This window comes from Rattus norvegicus, chromosome 7 (assembly GCF_036323735.1).
Source record: "Rattus norvegicus strain BN/NHsdMcwi chromosome 7, GRCr8, whole genome shotgun sequence".
Lineage (NCBI taxonomy): Eukaryota > Metazoa > Chordata > Mammalia > Rodentia > Muridae > Rattus > Rattus norvegicus.
Window position 1 is genome coordinate 129,168,891 of NC_086025.1, and position 21,158 is coordinate 129,190,048.

The 21,158-nt window shown below is 43.1% G+C and overlaps 1 long non-coding RNA gene across 2 annotated transcripts; it reads left to right on the forward strand.

Moving 5' to 3' along the window:
- Positions 1 to 12,211: 12,211 nt before the first annotated feature.
- Positions 12,212 to 20,739, forward strand: LOC134479559 (uncharacterized). 2 transcript variants are annotated; one of them, XR_010053054.1, is made up of 4 exons: positions 12,235 to 12,301; positions 14,209 to 14,414; positions 19,233 to 19,520; positions 20,556 to 20,739. It is a non-coding gene; the product is annotated as an uncharacterized LOC134479559 (long non-coding RNA). The 2 variants fall into 2 exon arrangements; XR_010053055.1 differs by lacking the exons at positions 14,209 to 14,414; positions 19,233 to 19,520; positions 20,556 to 20,739 and adding an exon at positions 12,805 to 13,238 and having other exon boundaries at positions 12,212 to 12,301.
- Positions 20,740 to 21,158: the final 419 nt, after the last annotated feature.

Here is a 21,158-nt window from a genome sequence, read left to right on the forward strand (position 1 = left end):
GCTGTTCATCACCAAAGGAAGTCAGGACTGGAACTCAAGCAGGTCAGGAAGCAGGAGCTGATGCAGAGGCCATGGAGGAATGATTCTTACTGGCTTGCTTCCCCTGGCTTGCTCAGCTTGCTCTCTTATAGAATCCAAGACCACCAGCCCAGGGATGACCCCACTCACAATGGGCTGGGCCCTCCCTGCTTGATCACTAAGTGAGAAAATGCCTTACAGCTGGATCTCATGGAGGCATTTCCTCAACTGAGGCTCCTTTCTCTGTGACAACTCCAGCTTGTGTCAAGTTGACACACAAAACCAGCCAGTACAGAGGATATTGGGGGAGGGGCATATGCACATGAGTGCAGGTGCCCACTGAAGCCAGAGGCATCAGATCTCCTTAGAGCTGGTGGTTTTGAGTCATCCAATACAGGACCTGGGGACTGACTGAACTCAGGTCCTCTGCAAAAGCAGTGCATGCTCTTAACTGCTGACCTATCGCCAGCCTCATAATTTTTAACTTTATAGGACATCCTACACTTCCTTTGTCATTTTTTATTTTATGCTGATTGCTTGTGTATTAGTGGGCCTTGATTGATTTAACTGTATTCCTATGTCTTTTACAGCTTGAGGTTTCCCTGGTAACAGTAGTTTGTTTCATCTCTCTGAGCAGTACCAGGTAACTGTGCCCTCAACAGATGGCTGCTCATAGGAAAATCCCCAAGTGAAGCCAGAAGGACATCCACGGCAGCAGTCACTCAAACCACAGGCATACAAACATAGGAAACAAGGAAAGCAAGCCAACAGGAACGCTCCGAGTCATCGTGATACCGACTCCAAATCATCGTGATACCAACTCGGAGTCATCGTGGTTCTGACTCCCAGTCATCGTGGTACCAAATCCAAGTCATCGTGGTACCGACTCCGAGTCATCGTGGTACCGACTCCAAGATGCCAAAAGAGGGAAACAGTTAAATAAGACTTCAATAAGTCGTAGTAAAAACTATCTGCGACCTCAGGGAAGGCACAAGCAAGCAGATGAATTCAACTCATTGAAGGACACAGAGGGAAAAACTTCAAGACCCATAGGCAAAGACCTGCCAATAGATATTGCTGTGTATAGCGATGCTAACTTCTAAATTAAGGGAAAAATGGGCAAACTCAAACCAAGGCGTTTCATGGCCACCATGCCTAGACGGCAGAGAATCTGAAACTAATACTCCAATGCTATACCCAGGGTGCAATGGAAGATACTCTTAGTCGCCAGAGAATAGAGAAGAGTAAAACTTCATGAAGGGAAAAGATGTATAAAGGAGAGAAAGAAGAAAATCTATCATGACCGATATTATAAACCAGAAAACTTCTAATATTAATAGAGGGGAAAGTAAAGGAGACAAATATTCCGACCAAGTAGAAATTCAACCAAGAAAATAACAGGAATTAGTAAATCTATCTCAAAAACACCCTAAAACGTAAATGACTTCAACTTGCAAAAAACAAACAAACAAACCAACAAAAATCTGACTGACCAGATTAAAAACCTAGATCCAGTCACCTGCTCTCTTCAAGAGACATTCCTCAGTGGCTAAGACACCAGTAAGCTGAGAGTCAGAGACTATAAAATAATTTATAAATGAACAGGAGCCCGAGATGAGCTCATCGAGCTTTTCTAACATCTGACAAAGTATATTATAAACAAAACTGTCAGAAGAAATAAAGACGGCAACCACAGATGAATTAAAAAAAAAAAAGAAAGGAACAATCAGTCAAAAGATACAATTATAAATAATAGCCATCAAATGTTGGGAGTCCCAATTTCATAGAACCATCATTTAACGAATATGAAAAGCCAGATTAAGTCCTGATTTAGTAATTGTAATTTTAATACTTCACTCTCACCTTAGGCAGATCACCCAACTAAAATATAACAACAACAACAACGATAACAACAAGAAGCTTCAAATTAAACTACACCGTAGCTCAAAACGGGCTTAACAAATATGTAACGCATAAGACAGGCAATAGCTACAACATGCACATTCTTCCAAGCGCTCCATAGAATCGTCCCTAAAATACACCTCGTTCTAGGCCAGAAAGGGAGTCCTAACCAAAAAAAAAAAAAAAAAAAAAAAAAAAAAAAGCTAAAAATAATTTATTCCGTCTTATCAGATTGTACTAAAGTGAAACTAAAAGTCCACCACAAGAGAAACCATACAATCATGACCACTGGCTGTGGAAGCAGTCGGGGAGGAAGTTTAAACCTCCTAAAAGAAATGAAAATGAAAGCATGATTTACTAGCATCTTGGGGAGAGAGCTCCGGCTCGTCTAAGAGGAGAATGCATTGCAACAGTTCTTAGAGTTAACAAACAGCCCCAGAAGGCCTCAGGCAAGGTTAGGTGGGCAAGGCATTCTCTGCATGCTCCAGAGCATGCGTCTGCCTGTGAGATTCGAATCACATGCTTGGCAATGATGGCACAGGCCTGGCAGCTTCATCTCCGAGGCTATGGCATACCTGCATTCCCGGAGGACTGCACCTGCTCACAGAGCAGACAACGGAGGCCGGGCTCATCTGCCGCCCTCCCTAGAATAAGCCTGGTTTGGTCCAGTGATTTTTCTGTTTCAAGAAGCTGGAAAGCTGGTAGCCCAATGCAAACACCACAAAAAGCAAAGAAAAAAAAAAAAAAAAGGATTCCTCTGTGCATGCATTGCTCACTGTTAAGACACAGGTTGAAGAAGTAACCCTCAGTGAATGTTTGAAACAAGGCGAAGAAAAAACCAAGGGGGGAAAAGGGGAAGGAAACTGAAAGCAAGCAGAAATTTTGAAGAAACAATACAACAGAGAGTGACTGGTTGCCTTGGTGACCCCTTGACAGGGTGACCTAGTCCTGAGTGACATGTCACATCCACATCCTGTTCCCGTTTCCCCAGCATCCTGTGGGGTCTCTAACAATATCTCAGTTCTCTAAGGAGACTCTGATATGTCTAAACCTTTTTTAAAATATATATTTATTTATCATATATAAGTACACTGTAGCTGTCTTCAGACACACCAGAAGAGGGCATCAGATCTCACTATAGATGGTTGTGAGCCACCATGTGGTTGCAGGGAATTGAGTTCAGAACCTCTGGAAGAGTGATCAGTGCTCTTAACCGCTGAGCCATCTCTCCAGCCCTAAACCTTATTTTTGATTCTGCTTATAAGTGGCCCCAGCCTGTGTGGCTGGTACTGTTGGTCATGTGACTGTTGGTCAGTGGGTGAGTAGGACAGTGTCCTGTGACAGGACCTGATGGGGAATATGCCCATGTGAGGCGTTTCTGGTATTTGTGTTCCAATGCCCAACAGTCGAGGGGCCGTGTGCTCTGTAGGTGTGGTTTATGTGCTGGTACTGGTGCTTCATCTGCATTTCTTACGTGAGTCTCTCTCACATAGGTAATGGAAGAGGATCACCAAAAAGAAAGCAGAAGAAAGACAAAAAGGGAGCAAAAGAAAGTCAGAGTGATGTTAAACAAATAACCTAATGATGTACTTCAAAATCTCAGACAAACGAGTACAAACCAGCCGCAAAACAGAGAAAAAAGAAAGTAAAACAGAAAATTAAAACAACCATAGCAGTTATTAATGAAATGGAGATTTAAGTATCAATCAATCAATCAATCAAGGAGTTGGTTCTTCGAAAAGAAGTAATCAAAACTGCAAGGCCCCTATCCTGATTAACCAAAAGAATAAACAGGAAGTTCTAATTAACAATGGACTGGACCCTCAAAACTCTACGTGAGGTCAAATTATACTGAAGAAGAAAATTAATGGAGTGCTGGCACAAAACCAGACATGTAGATCAATGGAATACAACAGAAGACCGAGAGCCAACCCACAGCGAAAGCTGCCTAATACAAAGGTATCAAAACGAGCCGGGAGGAAAGACAGCATCTTCAACCTAGGGTGTGGAGGAAAAACTTCCACATGTGACAGAATGAAGACAGATTTGTATTTCTCACCTTGGATAAAGAACATTTCTATTCGTAAACGCGTGTCCTTACACACCTGCCCAAAACGTGAAGGTCAGGAAGCCTTCGATGCCTTAAGGCCATCCAGAACATTCTGATGATTAGTTATAATAATGATCTGACAGTCCATTGCTGAGGCAGGAAGTAATGTCCAATACGTCGATAGACCTTCATGTGGAACCTGAAGCTTTGAGGCTTCTAGAGGAAAAGAGGCTCATAGCGAATGAGACTATTAGGAGGTGTGGCCTTGTTGGAATGGGTGTGTCCCTGTTAGAGAGGGTGTGGTCTAGGTAGAGAGGGCATGGCCTTGTTGGGGTGGGTGTGGCCTAGATGGAGGAAGTACGTGACTGGGAGCTGACTTTGACATCTCACACTCAATCCACGCCCAGTGTCTCATTTTCTTCCCGGTGTCTGCAGATCCAGATGTAGAACTCACAACTACCTCTCCAGTACCATGTCTTCCTGCACGTTGCCATGTTTCCTTCCATGATGATAATAGGATAAGCCTCTGAACTGTAAGCTAGCCCCAACTAAATGCTATCCTTTATAAGAGTCATGGCGTCTCTTCACCAGCAATGGAAACCTCAACGTAGACTATGGGGAAAGAATCTTCGCCAACTACATTCCCGACAGGGGATTGATATCTAGAATACTAATTGCAAAATGTCTAGAATTTAATATCTAGGATAAAGAACTGAAGAAATTAAATATCAAGAGCCACCAATCAATGTGTCTTTGAACAAACTTAATAGACAGGCTTCCAGAAGAAATACAGATAAGCAGCGAATATTTGAAAAACTGTTCCCCGTCCTTAGCTATCGGGGAAATGCAAATTAAAATTGTACTGAGATTCTATCTCACCCCAGTCGGAATGGCTGTCATCGCGAAAATAAACTGCTGGAGACTGAGGGAGTTGTGGGTAGAGAGGAAACTGTATTCGCTGCTGACAGACGTATAAACTGGTATAGCCACTAGGAAAAGCAATAAGAAGTTTTCTAAAAAAAAAAAAAACACACACATAGCATGTCACCTAAGTGTACAATTCCTGGGCTATGTCTGAAGGACTCTAACACGGGTACCTGTGTAACCATGTGTGTTGGTGCTTTATTCACAATAACTAGGATACCAGCCTAGGAACCAGGAAGTAGGAGCCAGCTTAGGTATCGACGGACAGATGAATAGATAAAAACTCCGGGGTACGTATATGATGGGATTTTATTCGGCTGCATAGAAAATGAAATTGTAGCATTTTCGGGGAGATAAATGAATCAGGGGATAATTATGTTGAAAGAGACGAGCCAGAGTCAGAAAGACAAACATTGCGTGTTTTCTCTTCTATTTAATTTCTCTCTGCATTTAAATTCACTCGCATACAAAAGTTAGACTGGGGACCGTGAGAAAGGAGAGTGAGCTGTTAGGGGACAGGGAGAAGGCGATACACGCGCCACGGAATCAGAGGAGGCGCTATTTAGCGGAAGGAAGAGACCCGACAGGGGCGGGGACAGGGGAAGAGCAAGAAGGCAGAGGAGATTTTAGAATAAAGTGTAATAATGTGTATGAATGAGATTCCACCATGAAGCATTGTGATGGAAAATCTAATATTAAAGTAAAGTAAATTTTGTTACAAAGGGAAAAAGAAAATCAAAACGAGTAGTGCCCGTTCCTATACACTGTAAAAATGGATAAAGACTATGGTCTGAGGCTGGCGATGAATCCCTTCAGCCGTGTACAAACTGCTTTTCTTTTAACGGAGCCACGGGAAACAATCATCTCTGAAGTTCCTTCACGTCGAGAGCTGTATCTGTGATCTCACGATCAGTGGCCTTAAGAAAAACTGGCACGGGCACACATAGGTATTTTCACTTTAAATGTTTGATATCCTAACTGATCTTGTCTCCGGAAAGCTGTGTGACTGGTTACAGGCAGGCCATAGAGCTGAGTTTACAAGCGGCCTCCATCATGACCTAACGTCCTGAGTAAACAATACTAGCCCCACTGTTAGTGGGCGGTGTTAAAGGGCCCTCTGAGGAAAGCAAGCTGCTGGCCAGGTCCACAGGAGGAGGAACACTTGCTCTCAAACTCGTCAATCACCAATAATGGTGCCTACTGCCCTGCAAAATGCACAAGGAGGAGGACAAAGAGGTTTCTGTTTAACTCTTACTACTTAGAGCATTGTCGGGTTTGCAGAAATCAGTGAAGGCAGATGCGTTCAGGGTGTGCCAAGGCACGCCTCGCTTCAGAACCGCACCTGTGCTCCCTTATCTCCTGGCAAGACTAATTCCCTGAGCAAGAAAATGGTAGATCGATTAATCACACCCCACCCCTTCACACATACACACACTCACATACAGTCACACATACACATACACGGACATACACACACATACACACACATACACACATATACACACATACACACATGCACACACATACACACATGCACACACATACACACACATGCACACACATGCATGAACACACATACACACATGCACACACATGCACACACACATGCACACATATACACACATACACACATGCACACACATACACACATGCACACACATACACACATGCACACACATACATGAACACACATACACACATGCACACATACTCACATACACTCACACATACACATACACATACGTATACACACATATACACATACATGCACACACATACACACATGCACATGCATACATGCACACGCATGCACATAATACATGCACACATGCACACACATACATACATGCACACACATACATACACACGCATGCACACACATACACTCACACATACACATACCCATATACACACATACACACATACATGCACACACATACACACACATGCACACACACACCTGGAGGCCTCTAAATAATGAGGGAAATTCTTCTCTGATGTCAGGAAGGGAACGACCATTCTGCCACCCCCAACTCCAGTGAATTTCAAGTCCTTGCAGAATGGCAACGACCACAATTATGTTCCTCTTAGGTGCTTAATTCACTAAACAAATATTCACCAAGAGTGGTGATGTTTGTGGATTCTGATAGTCTGCACAGTGTTTCTCCCCTATAACATAAAACTGTGTACCTTCTACAAACACATCCCCTATGAAGACAAGGAACACATTTTCTCAGTCTTGCCTAAGGACATGAGGTCTTTTTCTCTTCTTCCTAGGTTCTTTTGTTTGGTTGAGGGTATCTGGGGGACAAACCCTGTAGCTCGATCATGGCCTCGTTACTTTCCACTAAAATTTCTAGGCCTTCCTTTCTTTTTCCATATAAACTTACATTCAACTGACTCCCCACCATAATATATAGTTGAATTAGTTTAATTTAATGTGTATGCGTGTCTTGCTTGCATGTATGGCTGTACCATGTGTGTGCAGTGCCCACAGAGGTCATGAATGCCGTGTGTGTGTGTGTGTGTGTGTGTGTGTGTGTGTGTGTGTGTATGGTGTGTGTGTGTGTGTGTGTGTGTGTGTGTGTGTGTGTAAGAACTAGGAAATTTTACGAAGTGGTCTCTCTTTTCTACCTTATGTAGTTTCTGGAAACTGAACTCAGGTTGGCATGCTTGAGCCACAAGCCCTTCACCCACTAAAGCCGTCTCACGCACCTCAAGCTGTCACTGAAGCAGCAGCTAAATGTATCTAAGCGTTTTGCCTACTAATAACCACTAATCAGTAGACCCTGAGATACTGACCATTATCCCACTGTGAATCGACCTTCTAGACCTTCTTTTTTTTTTTTTCCCCCCGGAGCTGGGGACCGAAACCAGGGCCTTGTGCTTGCTAGGCAAGCGCTCTACCACTGAGCTAAATCCCCAACCCCCCTTCTAGACCTTCTTAAAGCCTTGTCTTCCATAATACCCAGAAGACCTGGCAGCCGCTTTGCTCCAGTCATAGTGCATTCCCCCAGCCTGCCCGTTCAGTAAGTTATAACCAAACAGGCTATGTATGGTAAGCTACCTATGGTAGCCTCTACCCACCTATGGGTGCTAGTGTTTGCCGCTTTCTCAGGCCAACAAGGAACTGACTTTTAAATTCACTATGGATTCTTGCAAAAGATCAGTATAAATTAGGTTTTCATTCTTAAAACCGATGTTCTTGGCTACACTTAGCTGTATACTCTTTATAAATATTGGGACAGCATTTTTTATTAAAACTTCTCTCTCAAAATTCCTGAAATTGGGGGTGGATGATTACTGTGGGCAGTCAGGCTGGAGCGGAGGGCAGCTTTCACCCTTGACTTCGCTCAAAGTGGGGCTAGTTTGGTTTACTTGTACACGTGTTTATTTTGAGATGGGTCTCATCATGTAGTCCAGGCTGGCCCCCAACCTTCCTCAGGAACTCCTACTAGGCCTTTTTCAGCATTTTCCCTCCAGCGTTGGAATCACTCCCTGATCTTTGAACAACTCTGCCAATTCCTACTAGAAAAAAGAAAAAGCTACTTTCTTTTGGTAAGAGCAAAGACGTTCACCTACAAAATTCAAAGACGATAATAAACCCCAAATTCAAAATCACGAAAGAAGTGGAGAGCTGTAAGTAGCAGCCACAGCTGGACCACTAAGAGGATTTTCACCTTTGCAATGTGTGGGAGGGATCCACGTTTGACAAATGTCTTATGTTTGACTCTCCTGCTCCACCTCCTCTATCCTTGGCTCCAGTTCTCCTCAGAATTGTTGCCTGGCTTACGTTAACGGTTTCGTACACTCACCAGCCATTTTGTCTTCAAATATTATTTTTGGCTCATACTCCTAGCTAGTGTTTTGTCAAGTTGGCACGTATAGAAGAGAGAGGACACACTGAGAAATGTCCCCATCGCTAGGCCTGTGGCCAAGCCTGTGGTACATTTTCTCAATTAGTTAGTAATGCAGGAGGGTCCAGACCATTGTGGGTGGGGCCGTCCCTGGGTTGGTAGGTGTCCTGGCTGGATTAAGAAAGCGGCTGAATAAGTTATGAGAACCAAGACATTAAGGAGCACCCTTCCACAGCCTCTGCATCAGCTCCTGCCTCCAGGCTCCTGCCTTGAGCTCCTGCCCTGATTTTCTTAGGTGATGGACCACAAGTTGTAAGATAAAATAAACCTATAAACCCTTTCTTCCCTAAGAGTTTTTGTTTGTTTGTTTTTGTTTTGTTTTTTGGGGATTTTTTTTTTGTCTTTTTGGTGATGGTGTTTCCTCACAACAACAGAAACCTTCAGTAAGACATGATCTCTATTTGCTCATTAATCATTTTATATATATATATGTATATATATATGCTTTTCTAACTATATTATGTGTATTTGCTCTTATTTTCCTCAAAGATAATTCCAGATATTGTCCTCAGTCCCATCTTTCAATCCTGTCTTTATCTATATCTATAACCCAACACATTTATTGAAAGCTTAGTTTTTTAATTTTTTTATTAGACCATTTATAATTCTTCACCTTGTTATCCTGACACAGAACAAGTATGGATAGTTTAAAGTCTGTGGCTGGTCACTCTGCCATCTGGACCCACTGTGGATCTTTTTCTGTCTTGTTTAATACAGGGGTTTGGTTTAAGGGCTTAATCATCTTTGTGTACTGGTTATCTTTTATTTTGTGCTACATGCTGTGTTCACTAATACTCGGAGAACTACTTTGTGTCAAGGACATTTCATTTCCAACTAATAGGATTAACTGGGGAGCCAGAGGCACTGGTGAATTGAGACTCTCTAATCTTAGCTTCAGGAACTGAGTTGATTTCACTAAAATGAATTCTCTTAACAGTTTCTGGGTAAATATGCACTTTCAAAAGGTAACCTAGATTCAGGCAGCTTTATCAGAAATGTGTTACAAATTTTTTTTGGGGGGAGGGGTCAGGAATAAGTGAGTATTTGCCCCAGAAAGAGCACCAACAACAGACCAAAGAAACAGTTCCTCCCAAGTCTAGCTTGGTGAACCACTGCGCCTGTCGGTCTTACTTCCAGGAGCATGGTTAACTAAAACACAACTGCATCATGGGAAGGCCACCCCATCAAAGAAGCTGCACCTCCAGTTAATCTGTACACACTAGCAACTTCCAAGACCACGCATAGCAGAGAGGTAGTAGGGAGTGGTACATAGATTTCTAGATGACTCCTCCGACGTGCTCCATCTCTCTCCTCCCAACCTTCCTTCCACTGGGACCTGGTACCCCCCACCGTCACTGCACTCTTCCTTTTACAGGAGGAAGCTTCTCTGATGATGGTTGAACTGATCTAGGAGTATAGCAGAACGTCAGTAGAAGTCATTTCATTGCTATTTTTTTTTAATAACTGTTTTATTTGGTTTTACCCTAGATGTCTGTCTTAGTTGAGGTTTTAGTACTGTGAACAGACACCATGACCAAGGCAACCCTTATAAGGACAGCATTTCGTTGGGGCTGACTTACAGGTTCAGAGGTTCAGTCCATTATCATCAAAGCAGGAACATGGCAGCATCCAGGCAGGCATGGTGCAGGAGGAGCTGAGGGGTCTACATCTTGATCAGAAGTCTGCTAGGAGAAGACTGGTTCCCACATGATTAGGAGGAAGGTCTTAAAGCCCATACCCATAGTGACACATTTCCTCCAGCAAGGCCACACCTCAACCAACAAGGCCACACCCACTCCAACAAGGCCACACCCATTCCAACAAAGCCATGCCTACTCCCATAAGGACACGCCTCCAAATAGTGTTACTCTCTAGACCAAGCCTATTCAAACCACCACAGTCTCTGAGCTATCTATACTCAGGTTCTTGGTCACTCAGTGTCAATATGGGTTCCATATAGTATAGTGAGACTTAAGTCAAATCAGAGGTTGGTTGGTCACTCCCACAAAGTTTGTGCCACCGTTGTCCTAGCTTATCTTGTAGGCAGAACACCTTTATGGATCAAAGGTGTGCATGGCTCGGTGTTAATGTTACTCCTTTGATAGCATGAGAACACCTTCCTGAACCAACTTGTGCTAGAATGCAGGGGTAGAGGCTCTACATAGGTGCCAGCTCAACTTCTCTATCTTCAATGAGTTGTGCAGGTGTTGTCTCCAGCAATGGGGCTGTCTCAGTTAGGGATTCTATTGCTGTGAAGAGACACCGTGACCATGGCAACTCCTATTCTATTCTATTGCTGTGAAGAGACACCGTGACCATGGCAACTCCTATTCTATTCTATTGCTGTGAAGAGACACCGTGACCATGGCAACTCCTATTCTATTCTATTGCTGTGAAGAGACACCGTGACCACAGCAACTCTTATAGAGGAAAACATTCCATCGGGGCTGGCTTACAGTTCAGAGGTTTAGTCCATTGTCATTAATGCCTGGAAGCATGGCAGCAGGCAGGTAGACGTGTGACTGGGAAGGTAGCTGAGAGTTCTGCATACAAACCAGCAGACAGAAGGAAGATTGAGCCACTACATCGGGGTTGAGCATCTGAGACCTCAAAGCCCAGTGACAAGCTTTCTCCAACAATACCACACCTACTCCGAAAAGGCCACACCTTCTAATAGTGCCACTCCCTATGGGCCTATGGGAGATATTTTTATTCGAACCATCACAGGGGATTCAAACCACCACAGGGGCCTTGCGAAGAGCAACCTAGAGTCTTGGCAACAGCCTGGTAACAATCAAGCATTGATCTGAGCTGGCTTAAACCTAAGTTTAGTGGGGAATGTTTTTGCCTCAAGAGTGCCCTAAGCCACAAGGTTTAGGAAACACTAGCGAAAGTCCTCACAATCAGCTTCTTAAGGCCGCAATCCAAGATATTAATTCACATGTCAATAAAATTAATTAATTATTAATTAAGAAATGGTGAAGGTTTTCATTTTGTGACTCTCTTGTATTTCAGTAGATTCCGTCATTCACTATGCTGACTGGAATTTTATCACTGTTTTAAGTAGCTCTCTGTATGAGATCACTCTGTCCCTCTGGAGTTATGTCTGGGTAATGACTGTGCTGTTTTCAGTTTCCAGTTGCTTGTAGGGAGTCATTCTCCAAATGTTTCTGAAGACCTTAGCGCTCTAACGGGAATGCAAACAGCCTGGCTTCATTTTGATAATGCACTACGGTGAGGACAAATGATAACAGACAACTGCGACCTGGTTATCACCACGCAGGAAAACAACGTTGTGTTAGAAATTCTAGATAATCTTCTCAGGGTGGCTATAGACTTCCAACATCACACAAACTCACCCTTCAGAAGGTTCTGATAATAATTAGCTTCCTAGCAACATGGGGCTTTTTGGAGCAAGCATCTGTTAGAGAAGCTGACACAAAGGAGAACCCGTCACGAAAGCCTCTCATTAAGATGTGTCATTCACTTGGTAAGACGCTTTAAGACGGCAATACCCTCTCGCATACAGTTATGAATATTTATTCTCATTTCATTTTGAGCTTGGTTCCAACCTACTGACTTCTTCCTGTGGAGTCTTGCAATCAATGTAATTAGTTTCCAGTAGATTTCAAACTTAAATGTGGCTTATCAGTCACTTGGAAGGTAGTAACAGCACAGGACCCTAAGTTGACCGCCATGGCCCAAACCACTGCTTGCCATTCCATGTTAATAAACTCCCTCTAGCCTCAATTTTATCATCTGTAAAATGGGGGGGTGGAGGGAATAGTATCCATCTTGTACGATAGTAAAAGGATTAAAGGAGATCTGGCATATAAACAAACTTGCCTAAGGCTGTCTGTCCCCAAATGTCTTCCTTAAATGGTAGCCACATACAGTATACCTGAACGTATAAATCAGATGCATAACTCATGGACACAGCAGTGGTATAGCAGCAGCTAATGACAGGCCTATATTCTGCGGTCACTCTTCCAGAACGATACAACCATATGAATCACCTAGCAAGTTCATTTCCTCATCCCTGCAACCTTAGTCCAGGAGGAAGAGGCTCAGAGAAAGACCCAACAGGAAACAAGACAGATATGAAAGAATCATCAAGTTCTACAGCAAATTTGATGTGTGAGGATAGACCAGCCTGGCAGATTCAACAACAAATAAAATAGTGCCTTTTCATATATTTCCCATTGGTACTACAATTAAATACCATTCAGAAATAGAAAAATACTTTCTAAATATGATCTTTAGAAATGTTCACACAGCCAACATCAACAGCTAATGGAGATACTCCTGTTTAAACACGGCACACGGGATGGTGCATGCCTCCAGGAGGGCCTGCACTGAGTTGAGGGAGGCAGGAAGATGACTAACTAGTTCAAGCCCTGTAATGGCTACAAGACCTCACTTCAAATGACAACAACAAAAAAGAAGAAAAGGGAAAAAAGAAAAAGAAGACAGACAGAAGGAAAGGAAGGAAGGAAGGAAGGAAGAAAGGAAGGAAGGAAGAAAGAGGGAGGGAGGGATGGAGGGATGGGACAGGTTGGGGGACGGGGACGGGACGGGATGGGAAAAGGAAAGGAAAGGAAAGGAAAGGAAAGGAAAGGAAAGGAAAGGAAAGGAAAGGAAAGGAAAGGAAAGGAAAGGAAAGGAAAGGAAAGAATTCTCACAAAGGTCACCATTGCTTTTGCACTGGAACTTCTGAGCAACAGAGGAAGGCATGAATGAAGCAAACAATAAATCAAAGAGTGAATCTGCTTATACACCATAGAGCACAATGTTAGATGGCATCAGAGCACGCGGGAAGAACTAGCAAGAACAAGTGTTGGTGAAGTCATGGATACACGAACAGCTAAACATCAGGCTTCCTTGTCCACCTCTCCTAAATAGTTATTATTTACTTACTAATCAGCTAACCTTTCCTATCTAGTGACTCACTTCTTTACTGCCCCAATCAATACAATTTATGATCACCAAATAAGGCCCTTTATGATTTATAATACCAAAATACCAGTAAGAAACCACTGGGGCAACAGCAGCAAGGGCACTAAGTTACTCAGTTCTTGAGAGTTCGAACCGACTTTGTTCTGAACACTTGAAGAAAATTTGAGCTGTAGTGTTTACTTATTAACCTGATTACTTCTGAGTGTCCATGGTGACACAATTGATGCTAGGATTAATCAAGATAATTTGATGGCTCCTGCCCACGTAGAGTTTGCTATGTGGTGAGAAAAAAGAGAACTATAATATGGAAAGTCATGTGAGTATTTGTGAAATGCGAGTCATAATAAAGTGTGCGAATGGGGAGGTGTAGGCATCGTGCTATTGTGTGCTGTGTAAATTTACCCTTGCATTATTCAAATGCTGACTTCTCTGCCTTCACAGCTTGTTTCAATCTGGACAGAGCATTGTAATGCTTATGTCAAGAATCTCCTATCTCAAGTTTGTGTAGACAGCGCTTACCATTTATGCTTTGCCTTGTCAATAAAAGTCAATCACCCAATGGCAGGGCAGAAGAGAGAACAGAGCTGAACTTCCACCAGCCAGGGGAGAAGGAGAGAGAGAAGAATAAGGCAGATTCCACCATGAGGGTGAGGCAACATCATGGGAAAACACCTCTGAAGCTCAGAGAGCCTGACCAATACTAAAATGCAAGTCCTTCCGAGATTTTGGCTAGGAGATAGACAGCTGATCTTAGGGGATTAGAATAGAAAGATAATGCCTAGTTATTGTGCCTTAAATTGAAAATAAATCTTGGTCTCTCTGTATCATTATTGAGGAACAATATAGGATAAAGAAAAACAGCTGCCATAGTAATTTACTATATACATTTATATTAAAATAACATTATAGGGTAACATAAAACCAGAAATCCGCTGGGGGTAAAGAGCTGAGGAAAAGAGAACATGGAATTTGGAGAATGAATGTTGCTTCAGACGTGAAGGGCTCAAACACACACAGGAGCAGGCAGCATTCCAGGGCACAGCAGCACGCTGGAAACCAAAGGCCCCTGAGTCAGGAGAAGATGGTGAGGGAAGAGGCACGACGGTCTGTGGGACAGGTCCTCAAATTCTGCTGCTGATAGTGAAGCACTAATTTAAAATCTCACACAAGAAAAAGCTTAAATCACTGACCCAGTGTCTTACTTAAGGTTTCTATTGCTCTGAAGAGACACCATGGCCATGGCAACAAAGGAAAACATTGAATTGGGGCTGGCTTACAGTTCAGAGGTTCAATCCATTATCATCATCCAGGAAACATGGTGGTATGCAGGCAGAGATGGTGCTGGACAGGGAGAGTTCTACATCTGGATCAGGCAAACAATGAGGGTTGGGGGGCATTTCTCATTCAGCCCATCATACCATTTGTCAAGACACTGATGGCTTCTCCACTAACACCTTTCAAAGTATAGCAATGTAAACATTATGTATCCTATCTACTCACAGACATAAACATTATGTATCATTGTAGGAGGTGGTTCCAATGCTAAGGTCCTGTTCCCCAATTGGTTCTTGATCCATCAATAGAGATGCCAGTGGCCAATGAATGAGGATGGGACAGGACACTTAGAGTTCCTCGGAAGGATGCAGGGAATCAGGAGAACTAGGGAAGAAAGAAGGAGGCCAGAGCTGCAGAAGATAACTTCAACCAGTCATGTGAGTTTTCAGATAGAGTGGCCAATTATGCCTCAGGTAGCAGGGGAGGTTTAGGAGTGCCCAGTCACTGAGTTAGCAAAAGCATTTTAAGATTAACGTGTGTGTGTGTGTGTGTGTGTGTGTGTGTGTGTGTGTGTGTGTGTGTGTTTCATCCGTGGATCTGAGGGAACCTGAGTTGGGGCTGGTGGTGGAGTCTTTCCAGAGCTTAAAGCAGGGTAGCAAAAACCACACACAACATATCATATCTATCTACAAACATAAACATTATGTACCATATCTATTCACAAACACAAACATTATATATTTTATCTGCTCACAAACTTGCAGGGTTTTTTTATGCATTGAGGTAGTCTATTCCAAAATCAGTAGGCTTGTCACCTTGATTCCATGCCCTTGCCCACACTTAACTTTCACACTTCCTCCTCCATATTGCTTCCCATCTCCGTCCTATAACCCCCACTCTCTAAGTCAGATTTTTAACATTGTGCAAAAATAAGAGTCAAAAATAGAAGCAGAGGGCACAGAGTAGCCTCCCTCCAGTTTTCTCTCTCTAAATTGCAAAAGTCAGGTACTGCTGGAGGACAGAGTCATTATAGCCTTGGGTGTAGGTTTAAAGCAAATTCCACCCTTTATTAGAAGTGAGGCTCAGGCGCGTTACAGAAGCTCATTAAGCCTTAATTCCCTCATTAGTAAAATGAAGATAATATTATCACAGATGTGGAAATGAATGAGAGGTGCTTACATAGCATCTTTTATACAGGGAGCGTCTAATGGTTTGTTATTACCAGCATCATGCGAGCAAATCGTCCATGACAAAGCACACAGTCAGTTTCGACTGTACGTCAAGGGGTGACCACTCCTAAAGAGCCACTCTACTGCTGGCAAGCTAGGGAAATGCATTTATTCATATATCCAACAGATACCTATTGAAGAAATACCAAGTTTTTATTATTTGTATTTAATAGGGGTGTGGTTAATAAACATCTGTATTAACGCACTGTAGAATACATTGTTAAACTAAAGACCACAAAATGTGTATTTATATAAAAACATTCCGGACTTGGGGAATTTGGTGGCAGGAAAAGTTCCTGAACACTTTATCCAGAGTGTGTCATTCCTATGAAACTAGAAATACACCCACAAGAGTACAATACCCTTAGTGTAGATTAGTGATTCTCAACCTTAATGCTGCAACCCTTTAATAGTGTTCCTCAACCAGAAAATTACTTTTGTTGCTACTTTGTAACTGTGATGTTGCTACTGTTATGAATCATAGTGTAAATACCTGACACATCTCAGACATGGGAACCACTTGTCTAGATTCAAATATGCTCTGCTACTTTGTAGAGGAAGCTCTTCTGGGGGGAACAGGAAAGGAGATAGGCAGGAAGGAGGCAGCTGTTTGAAGGAATATAATACTTACTTACTATTTATTTCAGATGTTTCCCTGGAGAAGGAGTCCTTATAGAGTTAAATACTTACAAATGTAAGCTACAGGAGCTGAAGTGAGAGCACAGTGACTGTGTGCGCAGTGCTCCTGTAGATGAGCTGGGTTTGGTTTCTACTTCCTGTATTAGCTACCTCAGTTTCCTGTAACTCCAGTTCCAGGGATCCAACACCCTCTGGCCTCTGAAGGTAGTTGCATGCAGGTGGTACACATAAATTCACACACACACACACACACACACACTAATTAATTAATTAATTAATTAATTAATGATCTTAAACAATTAATGCTCTGCTTCCCGGTAGGTTTTCTGGGTATCCAATTGCAAGGTATTTCTTTCTTTCAGGGAGAGACTCTATTGTCAACTTTTTGTTTGGTTGGTTTTTAGTTTTTTCCTTATTTATTCCTTTATTTATTTACATTTCAAATGTTATTTCCCTTCCCAGTTTCCCCTTTGCAAAACCCCTCTCCCATGCCCCCTTCTCCATGTTTCTGTGAGGGTTCTCCCTCACCCACTCCCACCTCAGCACCCTAACATTCCCCTACACTAGGGCATCGAGCCTTCACAGATCCAAGGGCCTCCCTTCCCATTGATGCCAGATAAGGCCATCCTCTTCTTCTTATGAAGCTAGAGCCACGGGTCCCTCCATGTGTCCTCTTTGATTGGCAGATTAGTCCCTGGGAGCTTGGTTAGTATTGTTGTTCTTCCTAAGGGGTTGCAACCCCCTTCAGCTCCTTCAGTCCTTCCCCTAGATTATCAACTTAAAAAAAAAAAAAGTCTAAACCCCACACAGATCGATCTAGACACCAGCCATGTCTTTCTCTTCTTCAGTGTTACAGAAAGGAAGACAGAGGGCCATTTGCGTACTTCTCACTGACCTCACTTATATCTGTGGGCACACAGAGTCTGCCTAGCCTGACACCCATGGCCAGGGTTCTGCAGCTCGCCTGTGTCTTTCTCCACTTCTCCTGGAGACATATTTCCCCTCCTTTATCTACCTTGAATCACAACCATATCAGACTGGAGTGAGTAAAAGAAGTGACCAGACTGACAGTTTTCCCTTCCATCAGGGGAATGTTGGAGATCTGAGGTCTGACTGATGTTCCTCCTCGAACTGCCTTGAGCTGCTGGCTGATAGGCTAACTCTGAGGCACAGATGAAACCGATAAGAGAGTGAGATGCACAACCATTCTCCCCACAAGGGAAACTTTCAAACTGCCAAGTCCTGGTGCAGAACATGTACCCTCGTGAGCAGTACACTTGCAATGTGTGTCCAACATGTAATTGTTAGGCTGTTTTATACTAAAGAATGTCACACGACATAGTGTGATAGATACACGCACACATTGTTTATGTATGTGCACAGTTTTAAGATGGTTTTACACAAAATATACATTTCAAACATCTCTTGATGCCTGTATTTATGACCACAGTGTGGTGGTTTGAATGATAATGGCCCCCATAGGCCATATTTGAATGCTTGGGTTCTCAGTTCATGGAAATGTTTGGGAAGGATTAGGAGGTATGAACTTGTTTGAGAAGGTGTGTCATTGTGGGTGGACTTTGAGGTTTCAAAAGCCCATACCAAGCCCAGTCTGTCTCTGTCTCTCTGTCTGTCTCTGTCTGTCTCTGTCTCTGTCTCTCTCTCTCTCTCCTCCACGCCATCCCTGCCTGCTGCCCTGCTCTCTGTCATGACAGTTCAGACAATCCTCTGAAACTGCCAGCAAGCCCCAGTCAAATGTTTTCTTTTATAAGTTGTCTTAGTCACACTACCTCTTCCCAGCAACAGAACAGTAACTAAGACAAGTATATTTTTAAAATGTATCTCTTGCTCGCATGTCAAATACATATTGTAATAAGAATCTATTTCCAATTAGTCCCCAATGACTGTCAGCGGAGCCTACAGGTATAAATCATATGATTTGTAATTGTACAGCAGTGAGATTTTCATGTCGGCTTACTAATATTGGTACCATTAAAATCAAGGCCAGGTGTGCGGAGGTGCAAATGAGGGATTCTAGTTGTAAATCCAAGAAGGCCTCTTCCTCAGGCCCCACAATGTACCACTTGTCTCTCCCAACCTGCAGCCTGATTAAAATGTGATTTTCTCCTCATCCTCATTACCACTGCCTGGACTTACTCAGTACGGGATGCCAGGGGTGTTATATGTGCTTTCCGCTTATTAGCCCATCTAACAAAGGGTCATAACTCCAAAAATACCCAACCGTTAGTCCTGTGAGAAGTACAAGACACTGTTCATAAGCAGGAAAAAGGGTCTAAGGGTCATAACTGAAATGTTTTCCAGAGTCTACACTAAAAGCCCCCACATGGCACGGCCCCTGCGGAACGCTCTGTCGTAAGGTGATTGTCCCATGCCTGACAGTTCGACCACCACTGCTCTGCACACTTTGTTTCCTCCTGTGGGGACCACTGGCAGGCAGCGCCTTCACGTCCATGGCTGAAGTCCAGTATGGCTGACGGATTTCGAAAGGAGAGGACGGACGTGTGCTTTTCTCTCCCACCTGACTGTCCTTATTTTGGAATTTGAAGTGGATAATGGAGGAGATGGTAATCCACACTGTACTTCAACAAGGTAATACGCTTCCATTTAGACTCATACAGAAGCCAGGGAGGGGATTTACACAGGCATTAGTATTTGACTACAGGTGATTTACGACCGGGCACTGAAATCTGGGGGAAGCAGAAGATGGATAGTAATATTATATCGTGGTGTATATCCTGTTCACATCAGGCCTTCATAATCAAAGCCAAGCAGCAATCTACAGAACCTCTCTTAAATCTGCCACCCCAGATCCTGATTGTAAAATAAAACGACCCAAGTGTGCGCCGTCTCTATTTGGCCTTCCCGTGAGGGAGTGCCGGCGCAAGGAACTTCCTACTTTTTATTTATTCACATTCAGTCAACAGAAACATAAATTAAATTTAAAAACCTCAGTGTTATGTGGACAGAATAAAGCACGCCTAATCTACTGCTTAGTAGATTTTTTTTTAATTTAAATATTATGGGCTACAGGCTGTGCGGTGGCCACCCCATGCACCTCCGCTTGCCTCTAACAAAATAGGCTGACTGAAAACAATACGCTACGATAAATTCTGCAAACCAGCAATCTTACATGCCTCCATCCTGCTGTGGATAAATAGTTTTTAGTGGGTCTTTTTATTTGACACATCCCTGCCAACTGCTTGCATCTGAAATAATTTCTTCGGAACGTCATCGAAAACAGTCGGCACAGGCACGTTGATGCCGCGTACAGAAGTCACCCATCAATTCTAGGCAAACCTTTTCTCGTTACTGTCAGGCAATTAAGAGCATTAAAGGCCAAGCTTCCCCATCAAAAGAGATGCCTTTGTGTATTTGAGAATGCAGAGGGCCAGGGAAGAGTGAGGTTCAGGCTGCATCTTCCTTTCCTCTAAAAGTCTATGTATATGCAGACGCTGGCGCAGTGAAGGTCAGGGGGTCCTTGGAGAGGAAAAGAGAGCTCTCCATTTTGTTCCTATGGTGCTTCTGTCCTGGGTTTTGATGCTCTCTATTTAGTGCTTTGTTAGCTCCTGATACAACTATGTCCTACAGGACTCACCTCAATGACCTTGTCTATTTGTTTCACAGACTTAGATACAGTTATGGTTACCATGTATATAGTCTGTTGGCTCGTCTTTCTAGCACGGCTGCAAACTCCCTTAGAAGACAACTGATCTCATTCTTCCTGCTTCCCAGAGGTGAGCCCAGCCCTTAGGACCAAGGAATGGCTCTGTAAATGCCGGTGGATTAAAGGTGACATTGTAAACAATGACATGTAACCTGTATGAATAAAAGGGGCATAGGGGTGTGGGAGGGACAATTCAGTCAGGTCTGATTGATGCTGGAGGAATGAGAATTGGTATAGGTAGATTCAACAGGGGGAGATTTATAGGATCCCCTAGGGAATGATCTCCTACTCTCATCAGAGCCTTTACTTCCCCTTGTAAATTCATTCATTGACTTATTTAACAAATGCCTATTGAGGGCCAATTGTATTCTAGGTAGTCATTACCTACTCCATAAGTAATGAATATGTATCACCTAGTGATGGCAGGAAACACGGGACCACTGTAATTTGTAGTGATTTCATTACCTATGCCAACATAGAGTCAGAGCTGAGCTGTAAGTTTAACCTCAAGCTAGACAACAGAACATTTAAAGTTTTCCTCTTTCACTAATCTTACCACTAAC